The 17,979-nt window shown below is 46.6% G+C and overlaps 1 long non-coding RNA gene across 6 annotated transcripts in view; it reads left to right on the plus strand.

Moving 5' to 3' along the window:
• The first annotated feature begins 685 nt into the window (after positions 1 to 685).
• The window catches only part of LOC106838044 (uncharacterized), a 48,054-nt gene continuing 30,760 nt past the window's right edge, over positions 686 to 17,979 (plus strand). The window contains exons 1-5 of one of the 6 annotated variants that reach the window (XR_001399772.3): positions 3,681 to 5,412; positions 5,822 to 7,915; positions 10,227 to 10,288; positions 11,131 to 11,228; positions 14,117 to 14,512. This is a non-coding gene — a long non-coding RNA (uncharacterized lncRNA). Of the gene's footprint in view, positions 5,413 to 5,821; positions 9,194 to 10,226; positions 11,229 to 14,116; positions 14,513 to 17,979 lie in introns of those variants that run through there. The other 5 variants (XR_011506068.1, XR_006532835.2, XR_006532833.2 and 2 more) reach the window with 5 other exon arrangements.

Here is a 17,979-nt window from a genome sequence, read left to right on the forward strand (position 1 = left end):
GAGCTAAAAGCAATTAAGAATCAACAGGTGCAGGAAGAATTCTCTGCCTTCCTCTTCTGCCTAAAAGCAGGGCATAAATTTCCCTGATGGAGGGGTCTCCTCCCTCTCTGCCCCTGTATCAGGAGTTGGAGAGAGAGCATTTTAATCACTGGAGACAGTAGACACCAAAAGAAGCAGGCATAAACAGACCTACCTAAAATAACCCTTATCTTCTATTAATTCCCCCAAATATTTCCTAGTCACAGCCCCACAATCTATTGTCCATTGAAGCCCAAATCCCCTTTCTTTTGTTATAATGGTATATAAGCTCCAAAGTCTAGCCACTTCTTGGAGTTTCACTTTTCTGTGAATTTCCATGCACATAAAATATTAATAAAAGCTGTGTGCATTTTCTCTTGTTAACCTTTCATTGCTTTAATTCACAGGCCTCCAATTACTGAACCTAAGAGGGTAGAGGAAAAGTTTTTCTTCCTTGACAGTCTCCAGTCTGGATTCTGAGCATCTGTTACTCAGGCCAGTGTAGCACCTTCTAAAAATACGCATAAATTGTTAAATTATAATATTTCCCCAAATCTTTCATAGTTTTCCTTCATCCCATTGCTGTGTAGAATAACAGTGTTGTTCTACAGCAATTAGTCTAAACAATAGAAAGACAACAAACAAAAAGAAAAAGGATGCCATTACACAGGTGTGGGGCCAACTGTCATTGTGCGACACCCTCAACAGTCTGGGTCCAGAAAAGTGTGAACCGTATGCCAGTCAGAGGGACCCTTTCAGCAAGTTGGGTCTTGGGAGCTCGTGACTTTCCATCAGTGGTGTGTCGTCATCGAGGGAATGAGAGAAGCTCCAGCTGCCCGCACATGAGGTGGTGGTGGAGGAGGTCAGTCTCCGTGGGCAGCCAGGGAGCCACGGGGCTGGCTGATGTCTGGGAGTTTCTGAAACGCCAGGCTTCCCGAGCCCTCGTCAGCCTCAGGTAGTGAAAGGAAGACAGACGGGAACAGTCGATGCGTCGATTCCACTTGCCGTTCACTCTCCAAGTTCTCCAGGGAATTCAACGTGTTTCTCCTCAGTTTCATCGCTTGTGCAATTCTGGCTCCTTTAGGAAGTCTTACAATTAATCAAAGCCCCTTGGTATTTTCTTATAAATAAACTGCAATCCCAACAAAAAATATTGATGGAACAATTTCTGTCCCAACCCTCTGATCAGGCACAGATAGAAACTCCGTGTTTTATTCCAGCCTGCCTTTTATGAGGATTTGCTTTGGGAAGACACAGACTGGTATGCTTTGACTTGATTTCGAGAATTCCAGGTGGTTTCGTTTCTGACCCAGGAGTTTGACTGTTCTCTGATGTAATCACGCTTCGGAAAAGGAGCTCTGTGAACTTCCTTTGCAAGGCATTCCTAAAGATTTCAGGCTATAGTGAATGAATAGCTAAAACTCAGAATATTGCAAACATCTTTTATCTCATTCCTTTGACCAAAGGCCTGTGTGAAGATTACTATCTGATTGACTGAGATAAAAACACATTAATTGCCCCAAACTAAGATTGTGGAGCTGGCAGCCCTTCTGAGAAGGGGGTGAAGAACCGGCCCTGCTCTGGGCCTTTCTCAGCCATCACCTGCCACATTTCTAGGCAAAGGAGAAGCGTTGCCCGGACGACGTGGTTCTTTCCTCCCCGGGGGCCTCCCTTCTCCGTCAGTTCTTGCTCCCCTGGGGCTCATGGACGCATCCCTGGGCTGGCTCTGGCCCAGGCTGCAGCCTCCAGAGCAAAGGCGTTTCAGGGAATGCTGGCTTGGATAATAGGCCAAAGGGGCTGTTTATTTTGCCTAAAGGAACTTGGGGGCGGGAATGGGGGCACCTAAATCTGCTTTTTGAGATGAGCACTCGGTTTTTTGTTTTCCCCGGAGATCTGACTAGAGAGGGCTGGTTAACCCTAAAACAGGAGCCATTTAGATGAAAGGTTAGGAAGAACTTCCGGATGGAGATATTGACCTGCCTGCCTCACGAAGACCAGTCAGGCCAGTGCTGTCTGGAGCTGGGGAGATTGATGGTATCACCATCCAAGTTTGATTGTGGCTGGAGAGCTCTGAGATTCCTTTCTGGATATAGTTTCTGTTTTTGGAGCAGCAGAAAGATTTGATTTCAAAGACAGGAAAACTGCGCGTGGGTGAAGCTCCAGGGCGGGGACTCCGCACGTGAGGGCCCTGGCCTCTGGTGACTGGCATCTGAGGCCTACGCTCTCCCTGAAATGGGTTGTGAAACTGCATCTCCATGGATGTTTGGGGAGAACATTCATTGCAAGGGTGTCCGTGATTAAAAAACAAAACCAAAAAGGAAACCCGTCAAGAATCATTGCTCCAAGAGAAGACTTTGTTCAATGAGATGATTAACTAACGCTGATCCGGCTGTTCCTTTGGAACACTTGCGATGCGGTGGGAAGACGAGGAAGACGGCTGGGAGGGAGGGACTGGGCCCTCTTCACTGATGGAGGGCTGAGGCACAGCTGCCTCCACCTTCCTTCACTCACTCATTCGTTCAACAGACCTTTGCTGAGCACCTGCTCTGTGCCAGGCCCTGTTCCAGGCATTGCAGATAGAGCAATGAGCAAACAGATAGAGATTCCTGCCTTCATGAAATATGCATCTGGGGAAGAGGCAGATGCTAAACAACAAACACAGGTGAGTATATCACATCGTGGAGCCAGGCGGGGGGACTCCCCGTGTGGAGGGGAGGAGCAGCATGGTGGAAGGCAGGCAATTTGCATGATAACATAGGGCAAATCTCAGACGAAGATGTCATTCAGTCAAAAACTTGAAGGAGGCGAAGGAGTTAGGCTTGAAGACGTCTTGTATCTGAGGGAAGAACATTCCAGGAGAAGGAACAGGCAGTATGTTCCAAAGATGGAAGGGTAAGGGAGTGTTTGATGAACAGCAAAGAGCCCAGGGGGCTGGAGCAGAGAGAAAAGGGAAGAGAGTAGAAGAAGAGGTAACTAGGGGAGGGGAGGAGGCAGAACACGCAGGGCCTGGTGGTCCATTAGAAAAACTGTGACTTTGACCCTGAGTGAGAAGGACATTCTCTGAAGGGCTTTGAGGAGAGGAAGCACATGATCTGACGTACACTTTGCTGGATCAGTCTGGCTGCTGTGTTAGGATAGACTAGAGGGAGCAAGGCAGAGACAAGGGAGGCCAGTCGGAAGCCATCTGGATGAGCAGTGGTGACCTGGATCAGGGTGGCAGCGTGGTAGCGGTGACAAGCGGTGGGATTCGGAATATATTTTGAAGGGAGAACCAATAGCTTTCTTCATGGATGGGGGGGATGGGTCAACCCCCTCAGCTTCTCTTTGTGCCTCCTCACTGCGTGCCCAGTAGACACCACGTCAGCCCTCTCCCCGTCCCAGGTTGGCCCATGGTCGACACACGCTGTCCGCGCAGTAGCCACCAGCCACACATGGCTATCGAGCGCTTAAACATGGCTAGTCCGAATTAAGATGTGATTTAAGTGTGAAATACACACTAGATTTTGAAGATTTATCACAAAAAAGTAAAGTATTTCATTGGTAATTTAAAAAATATTGATTACATGTTGAAGCGATGATATTTTGGATATGTTGGCTTAAATAGTATATATTATTAAAATCCGTTTCATATCTCTCTTTTTACTTTCTTAGTACAGCAAATAGAGATTTAAAATTACAAATGTAGCTCACATTATATTCTACATTTCAGTTGGACAGCACTGGTCTAGAAGACATTTGAGAGACCGATGATTACATTTGAATCACGAGTCCCTCTGGGTTCATTCTTTCAAGAATGGAGGAGCTGACCTGAAACTCCTACCTAAGACTGATAACGGGCCGTCAGTTTCCAAACGATGTGTCTGTAGAGCCTCACATGCTGCTTTCTTTGAAAGAAATGAGCTACGTGCTCTTGTGTAGAAACCCCGAGGCTGGCCCCTCCAAACCTCAACAGCCAGCGACTGGAGCTGGCTGTAGGCGCCCTGGAGCAGTTGCTGCTCCAGACTGAGGCCCCGCGTCATCCGTCATCTGCAGCAACACACCGTTAACCCCACGGTGGAGAGTCCTGAGATCCAACACCACGAGCTCCGACTGCAGACATCACTTCGTACCACCTGACGGCTTCCTGTGAAATCTGGGCCCCGACGGCTGGAAGGCACCTGAGCGTCTCTGCTGGGCATGGGTGCAGGCTGGAGCTGCGTGTCTCTGAGTCCATTTCCCCCTTAGCTTGTTGCTTAGCAAGACCTGCGTGTACAGACTTCTCTGTTTTGTAGAGAGGGTACTGCTGAATACTGTGATTAGTAAAAATGCTTCTAGACCCATTGAGCCAGAATCTCGGAGGACGGGGACTGAGGATTCATGGTTTGCCAAGCTTCTCAGGTGGCATTTATGCTCCTGAAGTTGGAGAGCTGCTATAGAGAAAAGGGGCAGTTCCCGTCTGTCAATCAAGGGGCTTACGCCTGGCAGCTTCATTTCTTTCAGGCTTAGTCTAACGTGTCCTAAGTTATTATACACATATGTGTATATGCGCGTGTGTGTGTGCGTGTGTGTATTATGAGAGGGAGAAGAGAGAGAGCTAGCAATAGAAGGTCGATATGAGTGACCACAACAACAAAAACCTCGCCCTATCTTTGTTTCCTGGGAGGAAAATTCCAGCCTGAGTCACAGGCAGGCGGCTCTGGCAGCTCCCACCTTGCCAGCAGAGATTCTCCTCCTCCTCCTGCCTGAGGGGCCCAAGGGTGCAGGGGGAGGACCCATTCTGCTGCTCGCTTAGAGGATCCCTTTTAAATCTCTTGTCTGCTTCTCTCTCCCCCGAGGACCCCGCCTGCCCCACCAAGTCCTGCCAATTTCTTTCCAATTCTTTGTGTCTGTAGCCCAAAACCTCTCTAGGGGATAGCGGACTGTCCCCTCTCGGAGTGTGGGGACAGAATCCAATCCCCACCCACTGTCCTCCTGCGGGGCGGGCCGGGGACCGCAGCCAACACAGCACCGCCAGACATTAGGCGTGTGCTTCCCGCGGCCCTGAGCGGACCCTGCCCTGCGCCTCCTCCCTCTGCCTGCTCATCTCCTTCAGATCCAGAGTCTTCAGGGGACACAGGACTTGGCCGGTCTGTGGTGAAATCGACCCACGGAGCTACCTTCCCAAAATTGGTTTGTTTACCCAGGTTGCATTTTACGAGAAATAAAGTAATTGGCAGGGGCCCTGAGGGCCTCCGTAACTCACATGGGCCTGACCTGGAGGACTGTGCTGACCGCCCTGCCTCGCTCAGGTCTGTCTGCTGAAAATCATGCTTGGGTGCGGCCTGAGTGTGATGAGAACAGGAGCACATCTCCCTGAGCCTTCGAGAGGAAGGACGTCCCCACTGCTTGGAGGTGGGGGGCTGAGGTCAGGAGAAGGTGAGAAGGGGTGGTGGGGGGGGTCCCTCAGGCTCAGCGGGGAGGGGAGCCGTGAAAAGTGCTCCCAAGCTCCAGCAACCCCCTCGTTCTCTGCCCTGCAGCAGCGGGGTTCACCGCCTGGAGGCATTTTCAAGGGAGACCATAGGCAGAGGGAGGGCTTTCTCTGGGGTCCTAAAGCCATTCATTCAGAAGGTGGGGGTCCGTAGATGGAACATGGCCCACGTTTCCTTTCTTTCCATTGCAGCCTTCCCCATCAACTAGCTCAAGCCCAGTACATGAAACATTTCACAGTTTGTGAGGTTGTCCTGCTTCTTAACATTCCTGACGGGTCTCCTGCGAGTCCTTCTGGAGTGGCAATCTGTCCCTGTCTTCTGTTATGCAAATGTGCTCACCCTGTTTTCGTTGTCAGGGAGAGGATCCGAGATGAGAGATGTCCCTCCTAACCAGGCTCTTCTGCCACTGGTGTTTTGAAAATACCATGAAGCATCCAAGGCGGAGACAGGCTGCCGAGCTCGCTGCTGGCTGCAAGCCGCCGTTTCTCCCCCCTGCTTCCTGTCTGCCCACTGTTGCTCTGCTTCCCTTCAGAGCCCCTCTTGCCTCTGTCGCTGTGGCTCAGGCAGTGCTCCTTGTGTTTCTGAGCTCTCTGACTTTTAATATTTGACCTTCGCCGAGACAGAAACCTGGCCAGTCGGAGGGGAGGATGGACAATGCGGGCTGGCATCAGGACAGCGGTTTCTTACCCACAGCATCTGCATCCGGTTATCTTTTAGAGACGATACCAAATTTAAACTGCATAAGACTAGGGTATTTCTCAGAGCCAAACCATGTGTTTTGTTTTGATTTTTTTGCCTTTAAAGGCTAAAGCTGGATTTTTAAGACTTCTAGAAGAGCAAGAAGGTTGGAAGGAGAGACAGATGTGCTGGCGGATCACCAGAGCGTGGAGTTAATTATTGTCGCTTGTACAAACCTGTCAATATTTTTCTTCTCACATTAAAACTGCACTCTCTCCCCTTGGCTGTGTCAACGATATTAACCCATTGTGACCCTTGAGAGAAGGAGGCAGGGCTTTATTCGGGGAGAGAAATACAAATGCAAAATAAACAGGGCTGCAATGACAGACTGGATCTCACACACAATCATTCTGAAAATTTGGGCTGGATGGGAGGTTGGTGAGAAGGCAAGAAAACCCTGACTCATCACTGTTTTCTGGCGAGGAGCCCTGTGCTTCACTCTGTTTACGGAATCTCAGGGCTGAAGGGGAACCTTAAGGACTCCCTCTGCCCCCCATCTTTCCTGCCCCTCACACCCTCAGCAAGGATCTTTCTCAGGCCTGCTCGGCCACCCCCGGGTCAGGGACACTCTGTGCTACTGGAGCCGGCCTTCATTTGAGAGAAGGTCTGTCTTTCTGGAGCTTCCACACTTTGGGACTAGCCTCTCAGAGCTCTGAGGAAATGGGCATTACTCATCTCTGGCAGCCTGTGATGACCAAGCCTCAAGTCAGGCCAGAACCGATGGCCTTTTAACCTACCCGGCTCCCAGGAGCACAGGCCATTCCTTGACCCTAAGCCCCCAACACAGGGGTGTCCACAATGGGAGGGCTGACCCACAGCCAACATTAGCATCCTCCACGCCCCTGCCCTTCTGAGTGTGGACCACGCACCAGCAGCCTCAGTATCCCCTGGAGCTCATTGGAGATGAAGAATCTGGAGTCCCACCGCGGACCTGCTGAATCAGATGCTGCATTTGAACAAGATCCATTGAGCAAAAGCGTTGTCTGCACACTCATCTGCACGTTCTCCCTTGCCCATGAGGCTTGTGAAGGGCACTGGCTGACCTTGACCCATGTGCCTGATTTGGGGCCCCAGAATGTTGGTGCAGAGCACTGCTGGGAACCGGTGACCTCGTCCAGGAAAACTGGACTTCCACAGTGGACATAGTGCTTTCAAGGAGGAAACCTCGAAGGATGACAAAGACATCAGGTGAATGCTTTGAGGACGTCCCCTTGAGGAGGTGACCTTGGGGACAAGCCCTTAAATGTGCCCCCAAGACTGGGAGACACAAGCTCAGGAAGGCTGCCGCCCTTCCCCCCGTGCAGGCCCTCAGGCCTAGCTGCTGGGAAGAGGTCCAGCAATGACTAAGAGGACTGTGAGATTCTGGAGCCTTTGTAAATTTCCCAAGCTTGTTGTTATTGCTCTTAGCCTCTATTTACTCCTGTAATTTGTTTCAAAAAAGATTAATAGTAGTGCAACCACTTTTCGGGGCTGGCTTCCCAAAGACTGAGGAGGGTGGGGGCAGACAGCAGAAAAGTGGGGAGTCATGTCTCTCACAGCCCAGCCTGCGACCTGGAGCAGAAGAGCTGGCACCAGTGCAGAGAAGAGGAGAAGGGGTCAGGAGGCGAAGGAAGGGACCCTCGCCGGCCTGGACCGTGCCTCAGGGTTTTGGAGGCAGAAGGACCATGCGGTTGACTTCTCGGCTCCCGTCCTGGGAGACTAATGAGTCATGGGTAAGCACATTCCATGAGGGACTGGAAGGTGTGCAGTATAGTTGTGGAGGGCGTGGCACTTGGTAAAACCTTAATCTCTGGTTGTTTCATTTTCTCGTCTGTGAAGTGTAGATCGTGATAGCACTGGCCTCACGGGGGCGTAGTGAGGATGGATGAGAAAGTATGGTAGGCATGGTGGCATCTTCCCAGCATCCATTCCACCCCAGCTGCTGGAGGCTCTAAACAGTTTACAGAACCCCGTCCCCTCCACAGAGACTTGTCAGGAATGGACAGGCCTGAGCCGATGGCCGTGGGCGCACACATGGGAGCATGCAGCCCCAACTCTATGGCATTCTTCTAACGGCACCTTCAAACAGAAGGGCAGAAATATGGATGGACCCCTGGGCCTCGGCTGATATTGTTGAGCCTCTGCATGAATTAGTCCTAAGAGCTGTCCGTCTCTGGCCTCCAAGTTACGTGACCCAACATATTCCTTTATTGTTTAACTCCACTGGAATAGAGTTTTATGATACCCACAGCTGGAAGTATCCACACTGATGCAAAGCCGTATGTAAAGTGCTCAGCATGAGGTCTGGTACATAGTAAGACCTTGAAAATTGTTAGGTGTTCTTCTTATTGTTATTACAGACAGTGTAAAGACACGTATAGACCTTTGCTGGAAACAGCGTCAGTCCAAAAGGGGTAACAAAGGATAAGACATCTCCTTCTCTGAGGTTGAGCACCAACGTGTAGTCTTTCCCCAGAGCCGGCCGACAGGAAAGGTTTGTCTCTTTCTCCTGGCCCTGCCCCCACTGCCTCCCTTTTCACTTACAGGAAAATCTAGGAAACTAGCTGATCAAAAGGATTTAGTGAACTTTCATCAGCACCGATTCCCAAGCCATGCCCCAGTCTCAGGACGGCTTCAGGCCCTCCCTCCTGGGTCTTTATATTCATACAACTGGGAGAGCCGCAGCATGCCAGCCATGGGATAGGGGCTAGAGCAAATGGTATCTTTCTGTCTGTTTCTCTTCATTTTGAGAAGCTTAAAAAATATGGGAAAAGACGGGGCTGCCCCCATGGCCGAGTGGTTAAGTTCGCGCGCTCTGCTGCAGGCGGCCCAGTGTTTTGTTGCTTCAAATCCTGGGCGCGGACGTGGCACTGCTCATCAAACCACGCTGAGGCAGCGTCCCACATGCCGCAGCTAGAAGGACCCACAACGAAGAATGTACAACTATGTACCGGGGGGCTTTGGGGAGAAAAAGGAAAAATAAAATCTTTAAAAAAAAAAATATGGGAAAAGACGAAGAGCAATATAATAACAAACATCATGTTGTGTTTACATCATTTAATAAAATAAAAACTACAGAAAATAGTCTGAAGACTCTGACAAATCCCTTCTGTCATCTGATGAGTATGAACAGGAGTGGGTTTGATTCATATTTTTACAGCCTATTTTTATTCATGAATCCAGAGACAGACTATTTTATCTGTGTTTTAAAAATTTACATACCTGGCAGGTTATAATATAGTTGTAAAGCTTGTTCTTCTTGAGCCGTGTGTTTTTGGACTTATCCGTGTTGATACACCCAGAGCTGGATCATTACTTGCATTCAGAGTAGGCATTCAACATACACATACAAGAGACTTTATTTATCCATTACGTTGTTTATGGACACTTGGTTGCTTTCAATTTTTTGCCATCATAAGTATGGCAGCAATGAATATCCTCGTATGTGGCCCGTATCTTTAGATCTCTTTCACACTGAGGTCTATAACTTGAAGCCTAATGCACAAAACATTTAACTCTTCAACACATATTAATTAAGCCTAGTTGGTATTAGACTAAAACATCGGACCAGAGAATCTTAATTAATAGTCCAAGACTTGCACAGAGACATGGCCTATGGCTAAGAAGCTGTCAGTGCAGTCAGGAAGACAGCGCTACCAAGGCAAGGCAGGAGATGCCAGCATCGAATTCAAAGTGATCAGTGCTGTTAGAATTCAGAAGATGAGTTTGAGGTAGAGTGTTACTCTGGATCTTGAAGGATGAGTAGAATTTCAGCAGGAAAAGTGGGGAGGTTGTTCAAGGCAGGTCACTGATGTGAGCAAAGGTGACGAGGTGTGAGCACCATGAGGTCTAGGCTCCAGAGGAGCAGAGACACTGGGACTCCAGCTCCCTCTCTTCACCCCAGGTGGAGTTACAAATCCGATTGGTCAGATTCAGGACAATGCTAGGCCGTGCTTTGGTGGTGGGCGACAGCACTGCATTTTAAAAGGTTGATGCACCTGGGTGTGGTTCTCTCTTCTGTCTTTTCTGTCCATGTGGCTGCAGGGGAAGCCCAGGGATTGCTGCGTGGGAGGAGCCATCTTGCTCGCTTCCATTTCTCTTTGGCTGTGAGTATTTGGGGTCTCTGCCTCATTCAAACTGGGTTAGTGACTGGTGCTAAGCTTTTACTTTGGACTTAGAGAAGGAAGAGGCCCCTTATAGGCCTTGGACCTTAGCCCGAGTCCCAGCCCAGTTTACCAGTCAGTGCTGCAGATCCGTTAGACTAGTTGACAGAGAGGTTTCGTGTAGAAGATAAAAGAAATTGATTTGAAAGGATAGGCTTTGATCAGATTGTGATGGACATTGAATGCCAGACTGTTGAGTTTTGGCTGATTCCCAAGGACAGTTGGGTGCCCCTTGAAGATTTTTGAGCAAGAGAACATGGGATCAAGGGATGTTTTAGGAAGACCAGTCTGATTTAGAGGGGAGTGAGTTAAGAGGCTAATGGAAGAAATTCAAATGAGTGATGACCTGAAATTCCATTTCTGGAAGTGGCAGTGGAACTAGAAGAAAAAAAAAAAGGAATGGCTGTGAGAATTTTCAAGACTTGTTGAATAACTGGAAATGGAAGAGGATGGAAAGAAATATGATTGAGATATTTTTAGTCTAGATAACAGATAATTGGGCAAAGGAAAAAAAAAGGAAAGGAGAAGGGAATCTGGGATTGATTGTTGTGAATTTGGGCCACTCACATTTCAATCAGGTGAGAGCATCCGTTAGGATGTTAGAAATGTAAGTCTGGGCTCAGAAGAGAGATGAGTAGGTGTGGGTGGCATCAAATGTCTGCCATGTTGCCTAGTCTTTCTACATATTCCACCTAAGAATGGCTGCATGTACTGATTGCTGACTGTGTGTCTGTCAGCCACCGTTCTAAGCCCCTTACATATACAGGTTCATTTAATCTCTACAGCAACCCTTGGAGGAAGTTACTACTGTCATTCCAATCTTGCAAATGAAGAAACTGAGGCTCAGAGAGGGTCGGACTTGGTCAAGGTCCCAAAGTGGTAGGTAAGTGGTCGATCAGGGATGCAGACTCAGGTAGTCTGACCTGAGGATCTGCTCAGAGCTGCTCGCCACTTCCTCCGTCCTCAGACAGCTTTGCAAATGACACGCAGTGCTGTTACAAGTGTGGACAGTTTACTGCTGCTGAATATTGCTATCTTTTCTGGTGATATTAAAAAGTAGGAAAGCAAGAAAACTCAATTATTTTAAAGCTTGCTGAAAGAAAATGAGCGCTTCTTAGGATCGGTGCAGGTCTAGGGAGTTGAAAGAGGTTAAAAGAAGTTATTTTCCGTCTATTATTCCTCCTTCTTGAAATAGCCATGAGAAGCCCTCCAGCTGCCTGCAGAGCTGGGCGGGTGAGAAGGTGTCTCAGAGTGTCTCCCAGACGCCTGCACTTTCCTCGCAAGGTCTGTTTATGCACTGATCAGTTCACAAGGACCTGCAGCGCTGGGTACTTCCTGGCACCTTTCTAGGAGCTTAATATAATGTTTTATTGAATAAAGGAACAAATAAATAACACAGCGCTTACACATGTGCTATGGCATATCCCAAACCTTGGACATGTGTCAGGGAAAGCTTCCTATAGTTGATGGTATCCAAGCTGAGTCTTGAAGGCTGAGTTGGGTCTCACTGGGACTACCCGGGGGAAAGGGCTTCTGGGCAGAGGTACCAGCTTATACCAGAGAGAACAGGCATGTTCAGGGAGCTGTCAGCTGTCATCACGGCTGGAGGGGAGTGAAGGAGGGAGGTGGGATGGGAAAAGGAGGAGGCACACAGGAGCCACACTGCAAAGGCTTCATGTACCATGAGAAGAGTTTGGACTTTATCCTGAGGGCAATGAGAGCCGTCAGACTTTTTTTTTTTTTTTTTTTTGGCTTATTGATTTTTCTTTCTTTTCCAGATTTATAAAAATTGAGGAATAGCATACATATGGTAAAGTGCAAAAATCTAAAGTTAGGGGGACCAACCATCCTGGTTTCCCCAGGACAGGACTTTTAGTTTAAAATCAGGACAGTTCCAGGTAATCTGGGACGAGTCATCCCGTCTAAAGTGACTGCTCAATTTTACGGACGTAGCACCGCGGACCCACCTCCCAGATCAGCCCCGGAAAGCCTCCACATGCCTCTTATCAGTCAATACTGCTGTCCTGAAGTAACCACCATCCCAGATCTCTCACCATACATTAGTTTTGCCTTGTTTGGAACTTTATATAAACGGAATGATTCAGTGTTCAGTTCTCTTTTGAGTCTAGCTTTTTTCATTCAACTTCATGCCTGTGAGACTCACCCTTGTCATCGCTCTCCTCCGTTCCCTTTCGTTGCTGTGCAACATTCCTTTGTAAGAACACAGTGCAATCCGTTTATCCCCTCACGTGTTAGTAGGTGTTTGGGTCAAGTCCGGATCTCGGCAATTGTGAGCGTTCTCTGGTGGGCGCGGTACTCACGGCTGCCGGGTGAACACCCGGAGTGGATTGTAGGGTTAGGGGGACATAGAAGGTTGACTTTAGTAGCAACCTCGAAACTTTTTCCTAAAGTAGTTGTACCATTTTCCACTTCCAGCAACAATCCTGAGAGGTTTTGTTTCTCTGCACTGTCATCAACACCTGGTATTGTCTGTCTTTTTAACTTTTGCCCTTCTAGTGGGTGTGAAGTCATAGCTCTTGGGCTTTTTTTTTTTCATGGTTTTAATTTACATTTCCCTAATGACTAACGCTGTTGAGAATGTTTTTATTGGCCATTCATAATAAGTCTTTTGCTAAATGTCTGTTCAAGTCTCTTGCTCATTTGAAAAACTGTATCGTTTGCTTCGTATTGTTATTAAGGAGTTATTTATATATTCTGGACACAAGTCCTTGGTGAGATATATGCATTGCAAATATTTTCTCCTGGTCTGTGACTACTTTTTCACTTTTTTAGTAGAGTCTTTCGAAGAGCAAAAGGCAGAGTTTTAATTTTGAGATATGATTTATCCATTTTTTTTTCCTGTGCTGAGCGTTTTTTGTGACTTGTTTAAGAAATGATTGCTTAACTCATGAATGTGAAGATAGCCATTTTCCTCCAGAAGGTTTACGTTCTCTCTTTTGCATTTAGATCTATGAGTTGTCTCAAACAAGTTTTTGTTACCGTTGCAATAGAGAGTGAGATTCACTTTCTTCCCCATATTTATAGCATGTCATTTCCACGTAATTGTTGAAATTCTCCATTGAATCATCTTGGAGCTTTCGTCCAAGATCAATTGAATGAATATGTGTGGGTCTGTGTTTGTTCCATTGATCTATTTGTCTGTCCTTCTGCCAATACCACACTGAATTGATTGTTATAATTTTATAGTAAGTAAGTCCCCAAATCAGGTAATACAAGTCTTCCAGATTTGTTCCTTCTGTTTTCAAAATTGTTTTGAGTATTCTATATTCTGCTCATGTCTATGTAAATTTTAGAATTTTGACAATTTCTATTTTTTTAAAAAAAGCCTGCTGGGGTTTTCATTGGGATTGCTTTTCATCTGTAGATCAATTTGGGGAAAATTGACAACAATATTGAGTTTTCCAACTCATGACCTTGGTATCCATCCATTTATTGAGGCCTTTAAACATATCTCTCAGTGGTGTTTTGTGGATTTTGGTATAGAGGTATTGTGCCTCTTAGGTTAGGTTTATTGCTAGACATTTCATTTTTTTATGCTACTGTAAAATGTTATTTAAAATTCTTTTTTAAATTTCTAATTGCTTGTTAAGATATACAAGTGATTTCTATATACTGACCTTGTGCAGAGTGATATTGTTAAATTATTTATTAATTTTAATAGTTTTAGATTGATTCTCTTGAATTATTCATATAAATTATCATCTCGTCTGTAAATAATGCCAGTTTTACTTCTCCCTTTCCCATCCTTAGCCCTCCCTCTTGCTGAGTGTACGTCCTGGCTTGGACCTCCAGTGCAATGGTGAACAGTGGGGGATGTGCACGACTGCGGGGGAAGCATGTGCTATTCTGCCGTCAAGCATAATGCGGGCTGTAGAACCTTCCTTTATTCCCAGTTTGCTGAGAATTGTCATTTTTACCAGGAATGGATACTGAATTTTGCCAAATGTTTTTTCCAACTTCTATTGAGATGATTATATGATTTTTCTTCTCTGTTCTGTTAATATAGTGGATTACATTGAATGTGAATGTTAAATCAATCTTACGTTTATCACGAGGTTACAACCTTACATACATAAGGCATATGGCAATCATGGGTTGTCTTTTTTATGTATTGATGGATTTAATTTACTAAAGTTTTGTTTAAGATTTTTGCATCTATGCTCATGAGTAAGATTGGTCTGTAAATTGCTTTTACAAAATGAATTGGGAATTGTTTATTTATTTGTTTATTTATTTTTCTGGAGGAGTTTGTACAAGGTTAGTATTATTTCTTCCATAAATATTTGGAAGAATTTACTAGTGAAGCCATTTGAGCCTGAAGTTTTCTATGTAGGAATGTTTTATATTAGAAATCGAGGGCTGGCCCATGGCTGAGTGGTTAAGTTCATGTGCTCCGCTTCGGCAGCCCAGAGTCTCACCAGGTCAGATCCTGGGTGCAGACATAGCACCACTCATCAAGCCATGCTGAGGCAGCTTCCCACATTGCACAACCAGAGGGACCTACAATTAGAATATGCAACTCTGTACTGCGGGACTCTGGGGAAAAGAACTGAAAAAAAGATGGGCAACAGATGTTAGCTCAGGTGTCAATCTTTAAAAAACAAAAAAGAAATCCAAATTATTTAATAGATATGGAAAGATTCTACTCATCTTTCTGTTAATTTTAGGCAATTTTACTTTTTAAGAATTTGTTCATTTCTTCTAAACTGTTAGATTTATTGGCATAGAGATGTACACTTAAAACCAAATATATGAATACTTAAACAGTAATTGTAAGCAGAACAAACGCTGAATTAAAGACAAAGATTTTCAATATTTATTAAAAAATTAAAAACCAACTAAATGATGTTTCTAAAAGACAAACTTTACGTATAAGGATCGAAAGGGGAAAAAAATCTTTATTTTCTCTACACATTGAACACTTCTGGCCACCTAACGTGTGGGTTCTTCAACGCCAGCTGGGTGTCCTATAATTCGATTCAATTCTGACCCTCTCTGCTTGGAGACAGCCTCAGATGCCACAAGTTAAGGTCTCAGTCCCACGAGGCTGCCCCCACTTCAGATGCCAGATATTAATAAAATTAATAACTCTAGCTAGACTAACACAGTAAAAAAAAAGAGAGGAAACACAGATTTTCATTATGACAAAAAGGTTAATTCAAAAGGAAGATTCTAAATTGCATAAAGTGAATAACAGCTTCAAAATATGTAAAGCAAAAGTTGACAGACTAAAAGGAGCCATAGACAAATACACGATTGTAACTGAAGGTTTTAGTATAACTCTCTCAGCAACTGATAGAACAAGTGGACAAAATAGTCATTAAGGAAATAGAAGCTTGAACAATATCATTTAACAACTTGACCTGGTGGAACGCTGTAACCAACAACTTCAGAGCATATTCGAGTACACAGGGAACACTCACTAAATACCGCATGTTGGGCCATAAAATAAAGAGACATCGTTCTAGATCCCACAGACATTCAAAGAAAATAAGAGTATATTATGAACAATTTTGTGCCAAGAAATTTGACAATTTAGAAGACTTATTTTTAAATATGGAGTGACATGGTCAGACTTTCATTTCATAGAGATTACTCTGGCTGTAGTGCAGAGAACGGATTAGATAAGGGCAAGAGCAGAGACAGCGAAGATGTCAGGAGCCTATTGCAACAAGCTAGGTGAAGATAACGATGACCCAGCTAAGGAAGTGGTGGTAGGGAGATTGAAGAAGGGATCAGATGAAAGAGCAGGTGAGAAAGGGAGGTCGAGAGCCCGTGACAATGTGACAGTGCCAAGCCGGGCCCTCCCCTCTGTTATATAACTTGCTCTGTCGGTTGCATGTGATAACAACATAACTATCCTCGTATCTGCCTTTTTGAGCCACCACAATGCCCAGACTCTTCCAGGCGGCACTCATCGATTTAAAATTTTATAAGATTAAGCTGAACACTCACACATTTCCCTGGGTTGGCTCAAAGCTACATACACTAGGAGATGGCTAGTCCAAAAATCAAGATGCTTTCCTCTTAAGTGGTGCTAGTTTCCTTGTCACAGTGGCCCTGGCCATCCGCTGGCATTAGCACCTTCTCCCTGAGACAGGGCAGGCCCAGGTTTGGTGAAAAGAGCTTCCTTAGGGCACTTCAATCACCTTTGTCCAAAGTAAAGGGTATGGGAAGCCTGGAGCCCTGGATTTATCTGGTTTGCTTTTAGTTTCTTCTCTGGATTATGAGACTGTAGAATGCTGGAACTGGAAGGAATTACAGAAACCATTTAACCTAATCCACAGATTTTGGAGGGGAAGAATCAAGGCTCAGAGGAGTAGAGTGACTTGCAGAGTCACCAGTCGCTTTTCAATCGACCCAGGACTAAACTCCGGGTCTTCCCATGCCCTTTCCTCTCCACCAGCACCCCCGCCAGCACCCCTGCACCGGAGCTGGAGAGACAGCGGTCGATCCTTGCTGCTTTATATTTTGGAAAAGCAAAACTAGTTTTTGCTCCAAATGGCCATTTCTAGGTCAAATCCCCTTCTCTATTCACATCCTGCATTGGCTTTCTATCGCTGTCTCGGCTGAAGGGAGGCCAGAACCCGAGCTGTGCAGAGCAGAGGCGCAGGTGACGTTTGGAGGGATTTCGACTACCCGGGGCAGGGCCTTCCTCTTCCCACCTGCTTTTAGGTGCCTAAAGTTTCTAAAAGACAAAGCTTTTCATTATACAAGGAGGGTTAAAGCCCCTGGTGCAAATGCCCCTGGGAAGGAAAACGTGATGGCTTCAGTGGACACTGAAGAGCAAATCATTGACGTTGGAGCCCTTTCTGGAAGCACTTTTTGATAGTCAGGGGGGAAGATAGTGCCAAAGGGCACTAGGAGCCTTTGGAAGGCTAGATGGGAGCTCCCTGCACTAGAAGAAAGGAAGAGAGGGTGTACGCGCCACACACACACACACACACACACACAGATACACTGCTTCTATCCCCTGGGTCAGCCCTTGCAATGGCCCTGGCAGGATGGGCCCTAGGCCGTGTTTGAGGTTTGGCTGCCCAGGTTCTTTGCTCTCCCCTTTGGGAGAGTCTCCTGCAGAAGCAGGGAACCAGGCCGAGGACAGGCTGCACAGCTTGCCCAGGGTCTTTTCCGGGAATCTGTAGCTTGGCAGCTGGATGTTGAAAGGGATCTAATTACGTGGAAAAAAAGCTGCATCCAAAGTTGGGGACAGGGTTTGCTGGTACCTAAAAATGAGATGAGCAATTCCCTGGTAAGGAAGGACTTCCCTGCCAGGAGCTGTCTCGGCCCCTCCTACTCCTGCACCTGCTCCTCACGGGGTGGCAGCTGGTGCCCGGGCCCTTGGCGGTACAGCCGTGAACACCAGATGACTCAGCTCAGGAGGGGCCCAGGGTTCTGTCTGGTCATTCTCTTCTCCAGTCTGTTCTGCATCATGGGAAAGAGAGGGCCTGTGGCAAGAAGTCCGGGACATGAAAATTCATTCAGGTGTGCGTGTTGTGCGCATGTTATGAGTGTGTGTGTGCACCTGGGGGAGAGGAGAATGCTCGTAACGTTGGCAGATTTTGTTTCAGGAGATGGACTGCAGCAAACACGTTCTCTTTGCTCCCTTCCTTCCT

Source organism: Equus asinus, chromosome 9, assembly GCF_041296235.1.
Source record: "Equus asinus isolate D_3611 breed Donkey chromosome 9, EquAss-T2T_v2, whole genome shotgun sequence".
In the NCBI taxonomy this organism is placed as follows: domain Eukaryota; kingdom Metazoa; phylum Chordata; class Mammalia; order Perissodactyla; family Equidae; genus Equus; species Equus asinus.